Source organism: Notechis scutatus, chromosome 4 (genome assembly GCF_049901735.1).
Source record: "Notechis scutatus isolate UNSWTSFEM ecotype Mainland chromosome 4, rNotScu1.2, whole genome shotgun sequence".
Lineage (NCBI taxonomy): Eukaryota > Metazoa > Chordata > Lepidosauria > Squamata > Elapidae > Notechis > Notechis scutatus.
The window spans coordinates 160,744,221-160,765,517 of record NC_142012.1 but is presented as its reverse complement, the minus strand read 5'-3'; the positions used below and the strand labels follow the sequence as shown (position 1 = coordinate 160,765,517).

The window sequence follows — 21,297 nt, the reverse complement described above, 5'->3', positions numbered from 1 at the left end:
AGACAGTGAGACACTGGTAAAGCAGGCACAACAGCACCTACATTTTCAGTGTCATATGAGAAAAGCACATCTTACCCTCTTCCTTACCACTTTCTATAGAGGGACGATTGAAAGCATCCTGTCATATCCACTGTGTGGTTTGGAGGTATTACTATTTCAAACAGGAAGGCTGTGCAGAGAGTGGTGAGGATGGCAGAAAAGATTATTGGAAGTCCACTTCCTTCTATCCAGGACATAGCCAAAGCACAACTAGATTCTGTAATGGCTTTATACCATAGTATCAACCTTGTTAACCCTCAATACTGCTTTTTCTGCTATGTATTCAAAGTGGACTGTGATTAATATACATATGTATATATGTGCATGTGTGTATTTATGTATGTATACGTGTGTGTGTGTGTGTGTGTGTGTGTGTATGTGTGTGTGTGTGTGTGTGCTGTCCAGCCAGTGTATGGCAATTGGATAGTTAGGTAGCAATTGTGAGCTGTCCCCTTAAGGGAATGCATCATGGTAAATGTAGTTAAGGTATCCTGGGAAATGTAGTCCATATCATGTGACCACATCTGTATTCCTGATTGGGCATTAAATTGACCCTCAATGGGTTGGGGGAGGTTTCCTCTCTCTTGCCTGAACACAGCTTCGTGGTAGCAGCTCTACCCGCTACCACTACGACTATGGGATAGAAAGATTAATATCGTGCAGCCGCTTCAATCATCATGGGGTTGAGGCTTTATCATCTTTTTACCTACAAGACACATATGCAAAGGATTGGTCATTAAAGAAGAACTTCATCACAAATGTGAGTTATGAGGATACCTGATGAACCAATAAATGTACTTTGTTATGGACGTCTTGTTGAGTTATCTATCTGCATGTGCACAGCTTACAAATGCACTACTGTGCAGAATACAGAACTGTGTGCATATATACAGCACATGTATACATATATTATTATATTATGCATATTATATTATAACCCTACTAAGATCACACCTGGAATACTGCAACCAATTTTGGTCACCATACTACAACAAAGATGTTGAGACTTTGGAAAAAGTGCAAATAAGAGCAACTACAATGATCAAAGGCCTGGAGGCTAAAACATACGAAGAACGGCTGCAGGATTTGGGTTTGGCTAATCTAAAGAAAACAAGAATTAGGGGTGACATGTATTCCAGTATTTGAGGGGCTGCTACAAAGAAGAGGGGGGTCAAATTATTCTCCAAAGCACCAGAGGGCAGGAGAAGAAACAATCAAAGAGAGAAGCAACCTAGAATTCAGGAGAAACTTCCTAACAGGGAGGACATTTAACCAGTGGAACAGCTTTGCCTTCAAAAATGGCGGGTGCTCCATCACTGGGTGTTTTTAAGAAGAGTCTAGACAGTCACTTATCCGAAATGATATAGATTCTCCTGCTTGAGCAGGGGGCTGGACTAGAAGACCTTCAAGGTCCCTTCCATCTCATTCTATTCTTTTTTTTTTTTAGAGTGGGCATCAGAATTTCATTTTTTAATGTGTGCCCCTGTGTACACAGAAAAAAAAATGACAATAGAGTTTCTTATTTTATGATCCTGAGTCTTCCCAGACAGATTATTTCATGTTGGCTTTTTTCATGTTTTTGTTATAAACATTTCATATTCGAACTTTTCACATTCTAATCTAGACTGGAATTTTAATTCACATCAATAATATTCAGGTTCTTTGGCATGAATTTTGCAATCCCTTCCCCCATCGCCCTCAATGCACACTTTTTGTCATACCACACCAAGAGGACAGACACAGTTAAAGATGGAGGAGAAAAATAAGGGAGGCAAAGAAATACCCCGTTTAGTCTGGAGGAAGGAATTGTTTGCAGAGAACCGTTTGAAATTAGGTAAAAGGAAAATACAGAATGTGAGACATAATCAGAGTTGGAAGGGACCTTATAGGTCATCTAGTCCAACCCCCCACCCAAGCAGGAGACCCTACAACTGAAGACATCTCTTCTAGCTGTCCCGTGAGGGAATTTCTTTTTTCAAAACTTCATTGCCCTTGTATATTCAATCCTTAATGAATACAGTCCAATGGGGTTATATAAGTAGTCCTCGACTTACAACCACAATTGAGTCCAAATTTATGTTACTAAGTTGTTCTGACCCATGCCCTTTTCCAACAAATCAAACAGAATCCAAAGGGAACAGAAACCTTGTAATGCTTTTACAAAATAATTAGCTGTGATAAGCACAAGCCTCGCCAAACTGTGCGAGACTTGCCAAAAGATAACAGACAAGAAATAATTTGCAATACAATAATCTTAAAATACAAACTCAGGATACTGGAATGTACACGAGGCTGGAGTTTCAAAACGTCTTTGCCTTCTGCAAAGTATTTTCCTTTCACAGCTGGCTTTTATCTTCTTGAAGGAGGGGCCATTACCTTTCAGCCTTACTCCTGAGTTGCCCATGCTGTTGTCGCTGCTCTTTCCTGCGAGCAATCCTGCGTGCAAGTGCACTTAGCACAGGCTCCTCGGGAACCTCCTCATCACTGCTGCCAGGCCCCACAATCATCCCTAATGGTCCTGGCCCCTCATCTGAGTCCTCACTCTCCACAGCCGTCCGCACCTGCTGCCGGCTAACCACAATATATAAGTAAGATGTTAAGTGAGTTTCACTTCTCATCCAAGAAGCGTCTTCAGAGCTGAAGAAAGTCCAGTTGCCTCTTGAAAAAAGCACCTTTGGAATAAGAATGTGGTGATTCTTCCAAGCTGAGTTTCATACTTACAGATAAAATCTTGCCAGGCTGAGCACTTGAGACTACAGTTGAGCCCAAAATTTATGTTGCTAAGCGAAACAGTTGTTAAATCAGATTTCCCCCATTTTATGACCTTTCTTGCCACAAGTGGATCACTGCAGTTGTTAATAACTCAGTGGTTGGAAGGATGGAAACTAACCAAGGAGAGTGTCAACTCAAAACACTCAAACACGCCAAAGCTTCTGGCGCGCAAGGTTATTACTGGAAAGCATGATTGATGACTCTTGGCTATGGATGTGTCCCATTGGAGAATATACATCCAGGGGGTGGGGGAAGACCAGGGTGAAGGGTGAGATGAATGATGTGCCTCAGAGTCAGCTGCTCCCAGGTCACGCCGACATGTTCACTCCTAATAAATGATTTATTCATTTTTTTACTCTGAGAAATGCAGCTAGAGACTCATGATTACCAATGGAGGTGGGTTGTCAGAGCCCTGACAGAGAGAAGCAACCTAAAATTAAGGAGAAACTTCCTAACGATCAGAATAATTAACCAGGGGAATGGCTTGCCTTCAGAAGTTGGATGGATGCTCCATCACTGGAAGCTTTTAAGAAGAGACTGGACAGCCATTTGTCTGGGATGGTATAGAGTTTCCTGCTTGAGGGGCTGGACTAGAAGACCTCCAAGGTCCCTTCCCACTCTGATGATGTTCTATGTTCAATGTCAGTCCACCACCTAACCACCGAATGACACTGGCTCTCGATTTGACCTCAGACTTGAATGCATTAGGCTAAAGAAGTATTCCTTGACAGTATTTCTGTCGGGCTGAGTTAGATTCCTTGTCCTTCAACCAGCTCTTCATAATTTCATAATCTGAAACTCTTACACTGCAAAAACATATGGACGACACAACTCGACCAGGGCAAAACAATAGACGCAATCTACATAGACTTCTGTAAAGCCTTTGATTCAGTGGTACACGACAAACTACTCCTAAAAATAAAATCCTATGGTATCTCTGGACAACTGAATAACTGGATAGAAGCATTCCTGTCAAACAGACAACAAATGGTCAAAATCGGGCGTCCTATCAAATCCAGTACCTGTCAATAGTGGTGTTCCCCAAGGCAGTGTTCTAGGACCAACTCTCTTCATACTCTACATAAACGACCTCTGTGATCATATTAAGAGCAATTATTCTCTTCGCTGATGATGTAAAGCTGTTCAATACCACAGACAATACTGCTACCCTACAAAAAGATCTTGACTATGTATCCGAATGGTCAAACAAATGGCAACTTCAAATCTCAACAAATAAATGCTCTGTCTTACATATTGGCAAAAAAATCAGAAAATAAAATACAAGCTGAATAGTCAAGATCTTGTTGATGACCCAAGCTCTGTAAAGGACCTTGGAATACTCACCTCTAATGATCTAAGTGCTAGAGCACACTGCAACTACATAGCCAAAAAGGCATTAAGCGTTGTTAACCTAATCCTACGTAGCTTTTTCTCTGATAATATCACACTACTAACCAGAGCATACAAAACATTTGCTAGACCAATACTCGAATACAGTTCATCAGTCTGGAACCCACACTACGTATCTGATATTAGCACAATTGAGAAAGTCCAGAAATATTTCACAAGAAGAGTTCTCCACTCCTCTACTCGCTGTAGAATACCTTATGCCACCAGACTTGAAATTCTAGAACTAGAAAACCTTGAATTACGCCGCTTCGGTCTGACTTAAGCATGGTATACAAAATCATACATTGCAATGTCCTACCTGTCAATGAATACTTCAGCTTCAACCATAACAACACAAGAGCACACAATAGATACAAACTCAAAGTAAACCGCACCAAACTTGATTGCAGGAAATACGACTTCAGCAATAGAGTGGTCAATGTCTGGAATACTCTACCCGACTCTGTAGTTTCTTCCCCAAACCCCAAAAACTTTAACCTTAGACTGTCTACTATTGACCTCACCCCTTTCCTAAGAGGTCTGTAGGGGGCGTGCATAAGCGCACCAACGTGCCTACCGTCCCTGTCCTATTGTTTCTCTTATTCTTTTATTTTTCTTATATGTAACCATTTCATGTATTCACAACTATGTATACATTTATACTTATTATCTTGTAAACAATTGGCAAATCAAATAAATAAATAAAAATAAAATAAATAAATAAATAAATAAATTTCCTAGTGAACATATGAGGAGAAGGTCTTATGCTAGGAGGATGGACCAGAAGTCACCTTCTGAGCTTATGTGGCTGAAGGGGGACTAGAACCTGAGTTGTCTTGCTCCTTGTCAGACCCCTTAATCACTGGGAAGAGGAGGAGGATGAGGATGAGGAGGAGGAGGAGGAAAGGACAGGCCACATCCTTGGCCCAGAAGATAGACAATTCCAAAATCAGAAGGTAAATCTTGTCATGAATTCCCATATGAAACTGCACAACTGCCAGGAGCTGCTACTGTGTTTTAAGTAAAGTTTTGGCAGGTTATCGGTTTGGTCATGAACTCTGCATAACCTCATTTGACTGTAATAGATCAAGAAGTGAGCGGGGTACAGGGTAGGCATTCTGTTTTATTTCACAGAAGGCATATGCTCTTAAAGGCACCGGGGGCCTGAGAGAAGTCAAGGGGTTCAGGGAAGCTGAGAAGAAGAGAGAAAAGGGAAACCTGTTTAAAGGGAGCATGTGCAAAGTGTCTTCCCCTGCTAAGCAAGCATACATCCCCTCTACGCTCATAGTCCCACGGCTGTTTTTTAAAAAAACAACAACACAACCTTATTATACAGCTGTGTGTCTGTGATGGTATTCAAATTGTTTTACTACCAGTTCTGTGGATGTGGCTTGGTGGGTGTGGTGTGGCTTGGTGGGCGTGACAGGGGAAGGATACTGTAAAATCTCCATTCCCTCCCCACCCCACTAACCTGCTTTCCAGCTCCGTTCTCCTGTGCAGGGCAACCAAAGAAGACCCAGCCGATCAGCAGGGACTCGGGAGGAAGAGAATAGATGGGGGCGGGGCCAGTCAGAAGTGGTATTTTCCGGTTCTCCAAACTACTCAAAATTTCCACTACCGGTTCTCCATGGTGTGTATGGGGGGGGGAGAGAGAGAGAGAGAGAGAGAGAGAGAGAGAGAGAGAGAGAGAGAGAGAGAGAGAGATCCTTCAAGCAAGTATTAATTCCTTGTAGAAATCTGGATTAATCCCTGAAGTTTTCTTGACAATATTTTCATAAGTGGTGTTATGTCTGGGCAGTTGGTCCCAAGGAGAGACGAGACTCGAAGTAGTGACAACAGCTCTTTATTAGGAAACCAGATACTGAGACGACGATCCTAGCCGCGGCAGCCCTTTTTATAGAGCTGTCTGTGGCTAGGCAGCCTATGACATGCATTTGAGCTTGCCGCGCTTGGTTTTACCCAATCGCGGCAGCCCGAATACGAACCAATCAGGATTGCTTAATATTGTCCAATCACGGCCCGGCTTTTCCGGACCAATAGGAATGCAGGCCTTCAAGCCTGCTAGTATGGAACAAGTGGCTCCCCATTGTCTCCTTCCTAGGGCTGAAAGAGAGGGACTGGCTCAAAACTATCCAGCTGGTTTTGTAGGATTAAAACTCAGACCCCCCAATTACTAGCCTGATACCTTAAGCATTATTCCAACTTGGTTCTTATACAGCTGTACCGCTGTACGAATGTACTATGTATATCTTAACCTACAACTCTGATGTAAAGATAGAGATGATAATAGATACAGAGATAGAGAATATTAAGTGTTAATAAAGCTTAATTTCTCTCTGTTTAATTTCTCTCTGTTAGATACAGAAATGAACCTAAGGAGACATTCCAATGGTATGTGCATCCCGGTGTTGGAGACCAACAGGCAACCCATCCAGTGTCTTAAAGCAGATAATTATTTACAATATGCTTACTAATTGCATTCAGATAACAGATAATCAGAGTTGGAAGGGACCTTATAGGTCATCTAGTCCAACCCCCTGCCCAAGCGGGAGACCCTACACCATTTCTGACAAATGGCAGTCCAATCTCTTCTTGAAAGTCTCAAGGGATGGCGCTCCCACAACTTCCCAAGGCAACTTCTGTTCCATTGGGTTGATTATTCTCACTGTCAGAAAGTTTCTCCTTATTTCTAGGTTGAATCTCTCCTTGTTCAGTTTCCATCCATTATTCCTTGTCTGGCTTACAGGCACTTTACAAAATAGCTTGACCCTCTCTGTGGCAGCCCCTCAAATATTGGAAGACCGCTATCATGTCTCCCCTGGTCCTTCTCTTTACTAGACTAGCCAAGCCCAGTTCCTGTAACCGTTCTTCATATGCCTTAGTCTCCAGTCCCTTAATCATCCTAATTGCTCTTCTCTGCACTTTTTCTAGAGTCTAACCAATCAGGCCCTTCAGAGATACTACAATCCACGGATTCACCAAAATGCATCCTTGGGAGACATCGAACAAACCTAAATAGAGCACAGACCAAGCTGTATGCAACAATTATTGATTTATCTGTAATTTATATTTATTTATCTTCATAAGTTTTCAGGGCTTCTGGAGGCTTGAAGAAGTTTAGAGGATTGTGTGATGCTTTCTAAGCCTACCATAGCTTTTTCTTGTTTAAATTTGATACATTTGCTCCTGCTGTCTATAAAGAGGCAGTCCTGGTACTAAATGATGCATTTTCATGGAAATCCTTAGTAAAATATGAAAAACCTATACACTCTGAAGAGAAATCAGAATTTTCTTCTCTCTTTTTTGCATTTATACAACAATAATAAATAACAATACAATGAAGACCTTAGTATAAGCATTAATATTAAATCAGTGCAGCGTTAATACCAAGGTAATGATTTTAGCTTGTTTGGGTAATGAAACGTCTGCAAGAAAACATCCAAGCTCAGAGTACAGCAATTAAGCATTAAGCTCAAGATAGAAAGTCTTTTTATATCATAAAATGATTTAATGCACATCTCAATTGTCAGTACCATGCTTAGCTTTAATTGCACGTTTCAAGCATCCTTACATTTACTAACATTCTGGAAATGCTATTTAACATCAACATAAACTTTGTCCTTCTTCTCTTTAAACTAGAAAAACCGCCACGGGGTTAACCATTTCTCATTTATATTGCATAAATTCCACTCTACCCAACTGGTGTCTGTACTTCCTCATGTATTATCTACATCTTCTAATGTAATAAAACAAATATTTTGGAAGGAAGAAAAACCCTGCACCTATCAAAGAACGGTGCAAATTTTATTTTTATTTTTGCTCTGCCCCATAGATGGAAGACTCAGAACAACAGTTTCCCTCCATGGCTTCTTGTAAAGCCTTCAGGTGCTATTCAGCTTGACTCCCTCTTCTTTGTGGCAGCTCCTCAAATATTGGAGCACTGTTGTCATGTCATCCTGCTGAATGCCACCTCTGCAACGGGCCCTTAATCCATTTTTTCATTAAACTAGACATACCCAATTCCTGCAACTGACCAATGGTGGGATTCAAAAAATTTTACTACCGGTTTTGTGAATGTGGCTTGGTGGACATGACAGGGGAAGGTTACTGCAAAATCCCCATTCCTTCCCCAACCCACTAACCTGCTTTCCAGCCCCGTTCTCCTGTGCAGGACAACAAACGACCTAGATGATCGGCTTGGATCAGACAGAGAATAGGTGGGGCGGGGCCAGTCAGAGGTGGTACTTGCCAGTTCTCCGAACTGCTCAAAATTTCCACTACCGGTTCTCCAGAACTGGTCAGAACCTGCTGAAGACCACCTCTACAATGGGCCCTTAGTCCCTCTTTTCATTAAGCTAGCTAGACATACCCAATTCTTGCAACCCTTCTTCGTATTTTGGCTTCCAGCTCCTTAATCATCTTTGTTGCTCTTCTCTGCACTCTTTCCAGGGTCTCAGCGTCTTTTTTATCATACTTTTCCCCTCAGCCTTCTCCTTGAGATTGCTCTAAAAAGGAAACTAACCATAAATCTCCCCACAAAATGGCTCCCTTGCTTTGCTCTGAACCTCTGCTACTCATATATTTGCAGATAAACCGGATTTTGAGTCACGACCCACCAGAAGCGTCCATCCATTTGTATTCCATTATGACCGCTGTCGGAGCTGGACAGTATGCCTAGGATCCCTGGGGTGGGAGAGGCTGCCTTGTCTGCTCCGCAGGGTGCTTTTTATCCTTTTAAAGCATACCTCAAGATGGGTGTGAGGTGTCTGATTTTCAGGAACCAGCAGCGGCCGGCCTGAAGCCAGCAAAGGATTAAACTTGTCAGCCAGTTATTTCCTGCGACATTGGGGAAAGGAATGAAAGGAAAAAGAGCCTCATGAAAAGAGCTCCATAAAAAGGAAATTATTTCCTTTCTCCCATCTGCTGTCTTTCTTGATCGTAAAATGGGAGGGAAGTTGGCCGGGCAAGCTGCCTTTATTGGGGTTGGTTTTTACACACTCTATAGGAACGTTGTTTTTTGTTTTTTTTAAAAAAAATCCATATGGCTAAAATGATTCTTCCTGTTATTACTCGATGGAGAAATTGAAGAGTGGTGAACAGGAAGTTTTAATCTGGAAGAAGGGCTTTTTAATCGCAGCAGTTCCGTATTCATGTGAAATTGACCGGATTACTGTTAATTCTGTAGATTTATATAGCTTTCCTTCAAGATCTCAAGGCAGCAATGTCCTCCAATTTTGGCCCACAACAGTAACCCCGTGAGATGGGTTGGGTTGACAGAAAGAGAGAGAGGGGTAGAAAGTGGAAGAGGGAAACAAAGAGTAAGAATAAGGGAAGGGAAGGGAAAGGAAAGAGGTAGAGTGGTAGAGGTAGGGTGGTAGAGGTAGGGGATATGGCAAGGTAGGGGAGGGGAGGGAGAGGAATGGAGAGGGGAGGGGAGGGTGGAGTAGAGGAGGGGAGGAGAAGAATGGAGAGGGGAGGGAAGGAGAGGGGAGGCAGGAAAGGAGAGGAGAGGACTGGCCCACCATCCTTCAATGACACTTGAACCCACCTGGCCAATAGAATCGCCAACAATTGGACACGACTGAATGGATAACTTCATCATCATCAATCCAAGACTGGCATTTCTCCAAATCTTCCAACAGGCTAAGTGTTTTGTTTTGTTTTCTGTGAAATTATGAATTTCAGGGCCAAGGTCCACAGGTGAAAAGTCCAAATCCAACATTTATCAGGCCACTTCCTTGAAACTATGCCAAACTGTGGAACCCAGATGCCAAACTGTGGCATCTTCTTCTCCCCTTTGAACTCTCCTCCCCCATCCCCAATCACCTCAGCCCCTGACACACAGCCACTCCTGACCATACTGGCCTTTAGGAAAATGGCGAAAACCTGACTCTTCCTCCAGAATAGATACAATCATCTCCCGCTATCTTCTTTACAGTCTTAGAGCCTCTTTCTCCACCCATTATGCAGCTGTGGGCTATGCCTTCCCTTATCTAACCATTCCCTAGACAGCATCTCTTCCTGCAGTGGTGGGATTCAAAAAAAAAAAAATTATTACTGGTTCTGTGGGCATGGCTTGGTGGGCGTGATGTGGCTTGGTAGGCGTGGTTTGGTGCAGTGGTGGGATTCAAATATTGTTGCCACTGGTTTGGTGGGCGTGGCTTGGTGGACGCGCTTTGCGCACATGCACACACTTTGCGTGCTCGTGCACGCCAAACGCGCACTTTGCGCAGGCATAGAGGCATTTGCGCAGGTGCAGAGGTGTTCTAACTCGCCTCTTGCAAGCCTGCACGATCCCGGTCACTTCAGCAGCTGCCGCATGGCACTCTTCTATGCTGTGCAAAGCAGCTGCACTTCAAATTTAGAGGATAAAAGTGAGTATGGGAGCCCGGCGGGCAGGTGGGCCCAACAGCAGAGTGGAGGAGAGAAACGGTTTGGTCTCCGCTGCTCATCGCTCCTACCGGCTCGCCAGAACCTGTTGAATACCACCACTAGTTTGGTGGGCATGGCAGGGGAAGGATACTGTAAAATCCCCATTCCCTCCCCATCCCACTAACCTGCTTTCCAGCTCCGTTCTCCTGTGCAGGACAACAAAAGAAGACCCAGCCGATCAGCTGGGACTCAATCAGCTGGGACTTGGGAGGCAGTGAATAGATGGGAGTGGGGCCAGTCAGAGGTGGGATTTGCCGGTTCTCCGAACTGCTCAAAATTTCCACTACCGGTTCTCCAGAACTGTTCAGAACTTGCTGAAGACCACCTCTGCAACTGGCCCTCTTTTCATTAAGCTAGCTAGACATACCCAATTCTTGCAACCCTTCTTCGTATTTTGGCTTCCAGCTCCTTAATCATCTTTGTTGCTCTTCTTCGCACTCTTTCCAGGGTCTCAACGTCTTTTTTTATCATACTTTTCCCCTCAGCCTTCTCCTTGAGATTGCTGTAAAAAGGAAACTAACCATAAATCTCCCCACAAAATGGCTCCCTTGCTTTGCTCTGAACCTCTGCTACTCATATTTTTGCAGATAAACCGGATTTTGAGAAGTGTCCATCCCTTTGCATTCCATTATGACTACTGTCAGAGCTGGATAGTATGATAGGATCTCTGGGGTGAAAGAGGCTGCCTTGTCTGCTCTGCAGGGTGCTTTTATCTTTTTAAAGCATACCTAAAGATGGGTGTGAGGTGTCTAATTTTCAGGAACCAGCAGCGGCCGGCCTGAAGCCTGTGCAGGGCGACAAAAGAAGACTCAGCCAATAAGCTGGGACTTGAGAGGCAAAGAATAGGTGGGGCCGGGGCCAGTCAGAGGTGGTATTTGCTGGTTCTCCGAACTACTCAAAATTTCCACTACCGGTTCTCCAGAACTGGTCAGAACCTGCTGAAGACCACCTCTGTCTACCTGCCTTCTCCCTACGTCATTCCCACATCCAGGGTAGTCCCTTATGACCACAATTGGTCTCAAAATTTCTCTTCCTAAGTGAGATAATTGTCCAGTGAGATTTGCCCTGTTTGACAATCTTTCTTGCTGCAATTGTTAAGTGTAGTCACTGCAGTTGTTAACTTAGTAACATGGTTGTTAAGGGAATCTGGCTTCCCCATTGACTCTGCTTGCAGGAGGTCACAAAAAGAGGATCCCACGAGACCAAGGACACTGCAACTGTCATTAATTTGAGTCAGTTGTCAATTGTCTGAATTTTGGAACGTGTGACCATGGGCATGCTGCAATGGTTGTAAGTGTGAAAAATGTTTGTGTCCCTTTTTCCAGTGCCGTCGTAACTTTGAATGGCCCCTATAGTTGTAACTTGAGGACTACCTGTGCTATAGCATATAGATAGGAATAGATACACTTAAACTGAGCCAGGAGGAAGAATCCCCAGAGATGTTGGGCTATTGCCTCCATGGCTGTGTTGAAGTGGGCACCACCCATCCTTACGTTGGCAGAAAACATCAATAAGAAATCTGCCACTCACTATCAATTCCTATCCACCTCTATTAGCAATAGCACTTAGACTTATATACTGCTTCACAGGGCTTCACAGCCCTCTCTAAATGGTTTGCAGAGTCCGCATATTTGCCCCCAACAATCTGGGTCCTCATTTTACCCAACTCGGAAGGATGGAAGGATGACTCAACCTTGAGGCAGACAGGATCGAACTCCCAACAGTGGGCAGAGTTAGCCTGCAATATTTGAGTCTCCATGGGTGAATAGGCAGCAATATAAATGCAATCAATCAATCAATCAATCAATCAATCAATCAATAAACAAACAAACACATACATACATAAATACATACATGCATGCATACATAAATACTCCATTCTAAATTTTTTCTGATGACTGAATGGAAGAGCAATAGCAATAGTACTTAGACTTATATACCGCTTCACAGTGCTTACAGCCCTCTCTAAGCGGTTTACAGAGTCAGCCTAGTATCCCCCAACAATCTGGGTTATCCTCATTTTACCGAACTCAGAAGGATGGAAGGCTGCGTCAATCTTGAGCCTGGTGAGATTCGAACTGCCAAACTGCTGGCAGCCGACACTACTGCATTCTAACCACTGCGCCACCACGGCTCTTAGGTGTATAGGTGTGTTAGGGTGTATAGGTAGTCCATGACTTATAACCATTCCTTTAATGGCCGTTCACTTCTTCTAAGAGAGAATATTGCCTCTCTTCCGGCCAGCCAATCTCCTTGCGAGAGCGTGCAAACTTTCTACCACTTGCGTTTGTCTTTAGACAATTAGGGAACGAGGGACAAAACTCTATTTTATTACCAGGGGTGCGATTCAGATTCAACCGGTGTAACAACCGGTTCTGTTTTATTACTACTGCAGGAAAGAAAGGCTTAAGGTTGTTTCACTAATGAGCTGGTGATTAAGATGAAAGTGATATTGAGAATCGTATCTCCACTAGTAACTTAAAGCATCTTCTTGAGTCAAACCGACCGTTGTTGTTGCTGCGACGTAACAGTCATGAGAGCAGGCTTTGTATCACTTCAACAGGGGTTGGATAATGATACCAAGGCACAAGAAGTGGACAAATTGCCAAGGGTTGAAATTGTTGTTGTTAGGCCTCCAAAACTAAAAATGTGGTCCCTATGGTGTGGAAGCAAGAATGGATTTCCAGAGCGGGGAAAAAATGCAGAATACAGGAACCCTTTGCACTACTCAGGTGATCTTGAGCAGTGATCCCCAACCTTTTTTACACCACGGCCCGGTATCCCCAACCTTTTTTATGGCGCAGCCCGGTACCGGCATTAGCTGGGCGCCGCCATCTTTTTTTTATGAAAAAGTGCTTCCGGTGAGCTTTTTACCCGGAAAAGCTCACCGGAAGCACTTTTTCATCAAAAAAAGATGGCGGCGCCCAGCAAGCCAGCGGCCCGGTAGGACTTGTTCCACGGACCGGTACCGGTCCGCGGACCGGTGGTTGGGGACCCCTGATCTTGAGGATGCAGATAAACGTGCAAGTGGCCTCAAGGACTCTCTAAAAGGATGCAAATGACAGGGCTATCTGCAAGGAATATAAATCCTTCTGTTTCCTATCATCCAGTCAGAGCTGAAGAAGCTTCTTGGATGAGAAGGAAAATGTCTTCAAAGCAAAACCAGAATGTCCAGTTGCCTCTTGTAAAAACACATTTGGAACAACCATGACCTGGAATAACTGAGAATCTCCATAGGGACCACATTTTTAGTTTTGGAGGCCTAACAACAATAATTTCAACCCTTGGCAATTTGTCCACTTCTTGTGCCTTGGTATCATTATCCAACCCCTGTTGAAGTGATACAAAGCCTGCTCTCATGACTGTTACGTCATCCCAAATTGTATAACTAAAAATCTGTAGAGATTCTCAGTCCTCCAGATTGTGGTTGTCCCAAAGGTGATTTTTTTTTCAATAGGCAACTGGACTTTCTGGTTTTTCTTTGAAGACATTTTGCTTCTCATCCAAGAAGCTTCTTCAGAGTTGAAGAAAGTCCAGTTGCCTCTTGAAAAAAGGCACCTTTTTTTGGGATAAGAATGTGGTGATTCTTCCAAGCTGGGTTCTTACCATAAAGAAAATCTTCCCAGGCTGAGCATTTTATCCTAGATAGGTGCCACCACAATTGAGCCCAACATTCCTGTCACTGAGTGAGGTATTTGCTGAATGAGATTTGTTCCATTTTACAAACTTTCTTGCCATAGTTGTTAAGTGAAGCATTACACTTGTTAAGTTAGTTAACATGGTGTCAACTCATTAAACATCCTTATGCCTGTTTTAGTAGTTGCCATAAAAAGAGGGGGAAGGAGGAAAGAAATCGGGAAGAGCAGTGCAGCAGTTTGAAAGCAAAAGTACATTCCAACTCTTATCTTTAAAAGATTGTAACTAAACTACCAGAGCTTTTGCCCGCAAATATATTTAACTGGAGAACGTGAATGATGACACCCAGCCCGTGAACTGGCTCAATTGGAGAATTTGGTTTATGACACACCCAGGGGGGAAGGGGGAAACAGGGTCACAGGGGACTGTAAATTATGTATGTGTTGTGGTTAGCCGGCATCAGGTACGGACGGCTGAGGAGAGCGAGGACTCAGATGAGGGACCCAGACCATTGGAGAGTGGACTGCTGCCTTTAGAGATTGTGGGGGCTGGCAGCAGCGATGAGGAGGTTCCTGAGGAGCCTGTGCCAAGTGCGCATGCGCGCAGGGTTGCTCGCAGGAAAGAGCAGCTACAACAGCACTGGCAACTCAGGAGTAATGCTGCAAGGTAATGGCCCCTCCTTCAAGAAGATAAAAGCCAAATGTGAATCAGACGTTCTTTGCAGGAAGCAAAGACATTTTGAAACTCGAGCCTCGTGGACATTGCAGTATCTTAGTTGGTATTTGAAGATTCTTATTTTGCAAATTATTTCTTGTCTATTATCTTTTGGCAAGTCTCTCACAGTTTTGGTGAGGCTCGTGCTTATCAAAGTCAATTAGTTTGCAGCAGCCTTTTAACTGGGGATCAGTAAGATTTCATTAAAAGGTTTGTAACTTTTGAACGGTCCCTAAGTGGGCGGTTGTAAGTTGAGAACTACCTATACACTTGTTTGGTGTTTAGGAGCCGAGCGGAAAACTCTTTCACCCTTTGGTTCGTGTTTATTTTATTGGACAAGGGTTTGGGTCAGGATAGTATGCCAGAGTTGGCTTCATACAGGGCAGGGCCAGTATGCCGCCTCTAATAAATCCTTTGAAGTTTCTTGAAGTTTGGTTCGAGAATCATGATTTAATTAGGGTGATTGACGGAATCCTGATGCACGGTTGTTAAGTTCATCTGGCTTCCCCATTGACTTTGCTTGTCAAAAGGGGATCCAATGACCCTGGGACAGTCTGACAGATCGTTGTAAATTCATATTAGTTGCCATGTGGCCGAATTTTGATCATATGACCATGGGGGACGCTGCAACCGTCATGCGTATGAGTCAGTTGTCAAGAGTCTGAATTTTAATCACGGGACCATGGGGATGCTGCAACGGTCCTAAGTGTGAAAACTGGTCATAAGTCACTTTTTCCAGTGCCGTTGTAACTTTTGAACGTTCCCTAAGTGGGCGGTTGTAAGTTGAGAACGACTTATACACTTGCTTGGTGTTTATGTGTTGAACAGAAAACTCTTTTCACCGAATCCTATCTAAATTCAGGGAACTTCTGCAATGCAGAGTCTGGATGAGGCAGGATCTCACAAACTCTTCCACATCCATCTTCCTTTGCTCAGTTTGACGGTTCTCAAACATGATCCTGCTGCAAGGAGGCATCTCAGCTTGATGGTGAAATTGGGTCACGGTTTAACAATTGTCCTTTCGGAGTACATATGTCTAGCAGACCTTAAAATCCAGAAAGGGTTGCTTTATCCTCCATTAATTAATCTGAGCTGCAAAAAGCACAAGGCCCGTAATGATCGGGATGCACAAAACGTCGGCTTGAGTATTTGCATGGAGAAAAGATCCAAGGGCTAGCCATAATCAACAGCATATGAACAAAATATCCTTCATATGGAATAGCCCTGCCTGACCCCTGACCCCAACCAAGGTTTCTCCCTCCCCTCTTTGTTATTCAGGACAAGATTGTGGAAGATGGGCACTATGCAGTGGTGGGATTCAAACATTTTTAACTACCGGTTCTGTGAGCATGGCTTGGTGGGCGTGGCGTGGGTTGGTGGGCGTGGCTTGGTGGGCATGGCACGGGAAGGATACTGCAAAATCTCCATTCCCTCCCCACCCCACTAACCTGCTTTCCAGCTCCGTTCTCCTGTGCGGGGCAACAAAAGAAGACCCAGCCGATCAGCTGGGACTCGGGAGGCCGATGGGGACAAGGCCAGTGAGAGGTGGTATTTGCCGGTTCTCCGAACTACTCAAAATTTCTGCTACCGGTTCTCTAGAACCGGTCAGAACCCGCTGAATACCACCTCTGGCACTACGTAAATAAATCTCCAGGGGGAGATTTGAACGGCCCAGGGGAGAGGGGGCAGTGGGGGGAGGCTCACACAAGGAGGAGAATTCCCAAATAAAGATCCAACTTGCATTTTCTGGTTTGGTGATTTGGCTGGTGGGCAGAGGGAGTTTGACGTCTCATCGGAAGGGACAAATGTGGAAAAATAGCAAAGCCTTTTTGGTCTTTCTGATCCATCGGAGCATAGCAAATTCTCAGAGACAGAAGCCTGTAATGAAATACGGCTAAGGCAATGTTGCTCTGCATGAAAGCATTTAGGTGGCTTTGGATCCTCAAAGGAGGGCTTAAGGGGGGGAGAGGAAAAGGTCGGCCAAACCCAGATCCCAAAACAGCTGCAACAGACAACGGTGTTAGGCTCTATCTCTCGTGTGAAGAAAGGATATGCTTCAGTCCCTGGGGATGCCATTAGACAAGGAAGCTTCTTTGCAGGCTCACCTACAGTTTGCAAAACGTGGGAGGAGGTTTCGGTGCTTTTTCTAAGAATGGAGTGAAACGACAGAATAACAGAGTCAGAAAGGACCTTGGAGGTCTTCTAGTCCAACCCCCACTTTCTCAAGCGGGAGGCCTTACATCATTTCAGACAAGTGGCTGCCCAATCTCTTCTAAAAAAAACTTCCAGTGTTTGGAGCCCTCCCAACTTCTGAAGGCAAGTTGGGAGTGCTCCAACTTGGTTGTCTGAAATGGTATACGATTTGCTGCCTGGGCAAGGGGTTGGACTAGATGACCTCCAAGGTCCCTTCCAACTCTCCTATTCTGTTATTGTTGTTCTGTTATCCAGACCCCCACAATCTCCAGACTTTAAGCAACCTTAAACCATGATAGTGTTACTTGTTAAATCCAGATTAGATATTAGAGAATACCATCATCATTATAAGGGGTAGCCTCATTCCAAGGAATAATGTTAACCAGGGATTTCATGCAGGGGTCAAGAGGGATTGGGAAAATGTGTAACCCTAAAGAACCCTGCAAAGCTAAGGTTCTAGGGCTCAATACTTTATACAATATTTTCCCATCCATTACAACTGACTCTGGGAGGAGGAAGAGAACTGTGGCTCCCACTCCTAACTTTATGAAACGATCCAGAGGATATCATGATGAAGGGAGCTGAAAGACACTGGGATATCAAGGGGAGCCAGGATGGATGCATCACTCTTATTCCCCTCCAGCCCTCCAGTCACCCATAAGCATGACCGAAGCTATCACAGGACTATACCTGGGTCCAAGGGATCACAGGTAATCCATTTCCTCCACAGCTCTCTGAAACTGCAACCTGACTACCTTCTGTATAAGCAGAAGGTTAGAATCAGAAGTAGACATATACAATACCGATGGGTGAGCGATGGCTGCTTGAAGAGCGTGCAAAAATATGCCTCCTTAACCATGGGTGAGACCAATCCCTTCTCAAAGAATGAATCCACCACCTGCTGGACCCAACTATATGTTTCTCTTAGGTAGCCCTAGCTAACTTAGAAGGGCTTGGGCTGAAAGACACTGACTGTCCTGAAGCTCTCAGTGAGCTTCTATGATTGTGATTGGACTTAAACCTGATCCACCTTCTCCTACTCCACAAATACTATTACCACGCTGGTCCTTGGGAATGTATAATGTCAGGTACAAAGGATCAGGATTACATGTAAGTTCCAGTTCAGATTTATTGCTTCAGCTTATACACAAGAATCTGGTCAACTAGCCAGCATTAGTGAGAATAAATGGAGTTCAAGAGGTGCTGGACTTGGAGCATTTGTGGACATGTAATGATTCTAGGTTGAGTCCTCTCTTGACTCCGCCTCCAGCCTCTGCTTGCTCTTCTCCTATAATAAATAGCTAAATCAGTAGCGATGTTCAACCTCTCCCAAAATTCCAGATGTGTCCCAGTTTAAAGAGGATGCCTACTGATAGTCTACAGAAACATTGAAGGCATTCTCACAAAATAACAACCCGGGACAGGCAGTGTGGTTTTGTGATTTCATCCCCCTAGTATTCCACTGTTTCCAAAAGATCTTGTTCATGGCAAGGTGGTAACCAGCCAATACACTGGGATCTCTTTATAAGTAAGAGGACTTAATTTTTTTCCCAATTTTTCATAGCGAGTAGGAATAACCTACACCTGCTCATTTTGGGGATAAATGGCGGCCCAAAAACAAAAGAAATGGGAAGATCTTGGCCATGTAATGTAGCAATTCACAGGGAGCATTAATTGACTTTCAGTCATTCTAAGCAGACACATCAGTAAATAACAGCCATTCATTGAGGTATTATGCATCTGTAATTAAAAATTAGGAGGTAATTTCTTCCAAAAGAAGAATTGTTCAAAAACCTTCTGTGAAAATGACACCATTATTTTCCCTATCAGTGACCCAAAAAATTGCATTTTTCCCTCCCTCCCAATAATCCTCCTCTTCTTGTTCCCCCTTCCTGCCCCCAATTTCTTTGCTTTGGTCTCTCCTCGCCCTTCCTCATCCCCCATCTAATTTATTTCCATTGTTAATTTTAATGAGTTAGGTTTTATTATAAACATTTGTGTATACGTGTGTTTTAGAAATGGTTTTCATTAGACTGGGTGCACTCCGAAGCGTCTCGAATGCAGAAGGCAGATTCGGAAAATAAAATGTTATTACTGTTGTTATTATCTTAAATCAACCCCTGCAGCGAAATTCAACCATGCAAATCCATAATCAGAGCCTTGGTGAATTCATCACCACTGCCAGAATAAAACCCACCCACCCTTTCATTTTCTGCAATGGAAAAATAAAACTGGATTCTGCAACAGAATATATTATTGTCCATTATAAAATCTCTCTCTCAGGTTGCCCTAAAAAACCTCATTGAACACCATAGATATTGACCAAATCACCACTGGTCAATTACAAAAAAACAGCTTTGCTTGGAACAGCTTACATCCTGTGACAATACCTGTAACATCACCAAACATCCACATCTGCCTATCCCAGGTCCTTGGGAAGGACTTGATAGGTAAAGTAGTATAGGGTTTCCTGCCTAGGCAGGGGGTTGCACTAGAAGACCTCCAAGGTCCCTTTCCAACTCTGTTATTCTATTCTAAATAAAAATGCCAAATCCAATATCTGGATGACTGGGCGACAAACCATGATAATCACAAAATGTATCAAGATCTAAAAACTGAAGTTGAAAGATGATGGCAGAATCTGATAATGGTATTCCCAGTATTATTGGTCATATCAGAAAACCTTGAATGGCACTCATAAAAACTGTGTATTGACAACATTGCAATCTTGCAATGTCCTACCCGTCAATGACTACTTCAGCTTCAACTACAACAATACACGAGCACACAATAGATACAAACTCAAGGTAAACTGCACCAAACTCGATTGCAGGAAATACAACTTCAGCAACAGAGTCAGTGGTCAATGCCTGGAATGCTCTACCTGACTCCGTGGTTTCTTCCCCAAACCCCCAAAACTTTAACCTTAGACTGTCTACTATTGACCTCACTCCATTCCTAAGAGGTCTGTAGGGAGAGTGCATAAGCGCACCAATGTGCCTACCATCCCTGTCCTAATGTTCCTGTCAGTGTTCCAGCAAACCTCCATTCCAGACAATTAACTCCGAGACAGACATCTCTCAAAAGTTCATTTTATTTTGGATAGTAAATTGGCACAACTGGGGAATCCCAAATCTGAAAGTTCAAGGCTTCCTTACAATAGGTAAAAACTACAGATCCCTCCCCTGCAGCCATCACCACATCACATGTCCCAATCACCATCTGTCCCAAGATAAGACTTCCTCTCACTTACGTGCAACATGACATGACCTTGAATCAGAAAAATAATGTTATTATGTCTAACGAGATCTACTCCAATGAATTCCCCCCTCCCACTTTCCCAATTGTGGCAGCATGATAGCATCAGATCCAGTGGTGGTATTTGACCGGTTCGGCCCGGTTCTGGCAAGCTGGTAGCAGCAATGAGCAGTGGAGACCGAACCCATTCTCTCCGCCGCTCTGCTGTTGGGCCCGCCTGCCTGCCCGGGCTCCCATATTCACTTTTATCTGCTGAATTTGAAGCGCAGCTGCTTTGCGCGGCACAGAATAGTGTCACGCAGCAGCTGCTGAAGCAACCGGGATTGTGCAGGCTTGCAGGAGGCGAGTTAGAATGTCTCTGTGTCTCCGCAAATGCCTCTGTGCCTCCACAAAATGCGCATTTGGCATGCGCATGCACACAAAGTGTGTGCACGCATGCAAAGCACGCCCACCAAGCCACGCCCACCGAACCGGTGGCAAAAAATATTTGAATCCCACCACTGATCAGATCTCAATATGGCTTCCAATGTTGACAGTTCCTTTTTATTCGTATCCATTTTGTGTATTAATAATCATGTTTATACTTATATCTGTTGTCTAATGCATGCTTGACAAATAAATAAATAGATAAAAATAAAACATTTAACAGAATAACAGAACAACAGAGCTGGAAGGGACCAACTTTGGACCAACCTAGAATGAAGAAGAAATTTTCGGACAGTTAGAACAATTAATCAGTGGAATAAGAAGATATTGGGCAACCTGTTTGTCTGAAATAGCATGGGGCAGTGATGGCTAAGCTTTTCGGCACCAAGTGCCCAAAGTGCATGCATGCATGCACATCCCCCAAATGCACGTACATCT

General features: G+C 43.8%; 1 long non-coding RNA gene across 2 annotated transcripts in view; it reads left to right on the top strand.

The window, feature by feature from the left end:
- The window catches only part of LOC148130981 (uncharacterized), a 51,576-nt gene extending 42,561 nt beyond the window's left edge, over positions 1-9,015 (top strand). The window contains exons 3-4 of one of the 2 annotated variants that reach the window (XR_015749132.1): positions 6,559-6,591; positions 8,789-9,015. This is a non-coding gene — a long non-coding RNA (uncharacterized LOC148130981). Of the gene's footprint in view, positions 1-6,558; positions 6,592-7,131; positions 7,233-8,788 lie in introns of those variants that run through there. The other variant, XR_015749133.1, reaches the window with a different exon arrangement.
- Positions 9,016-21,297: the final 12,282 nt, after the last annotated feature.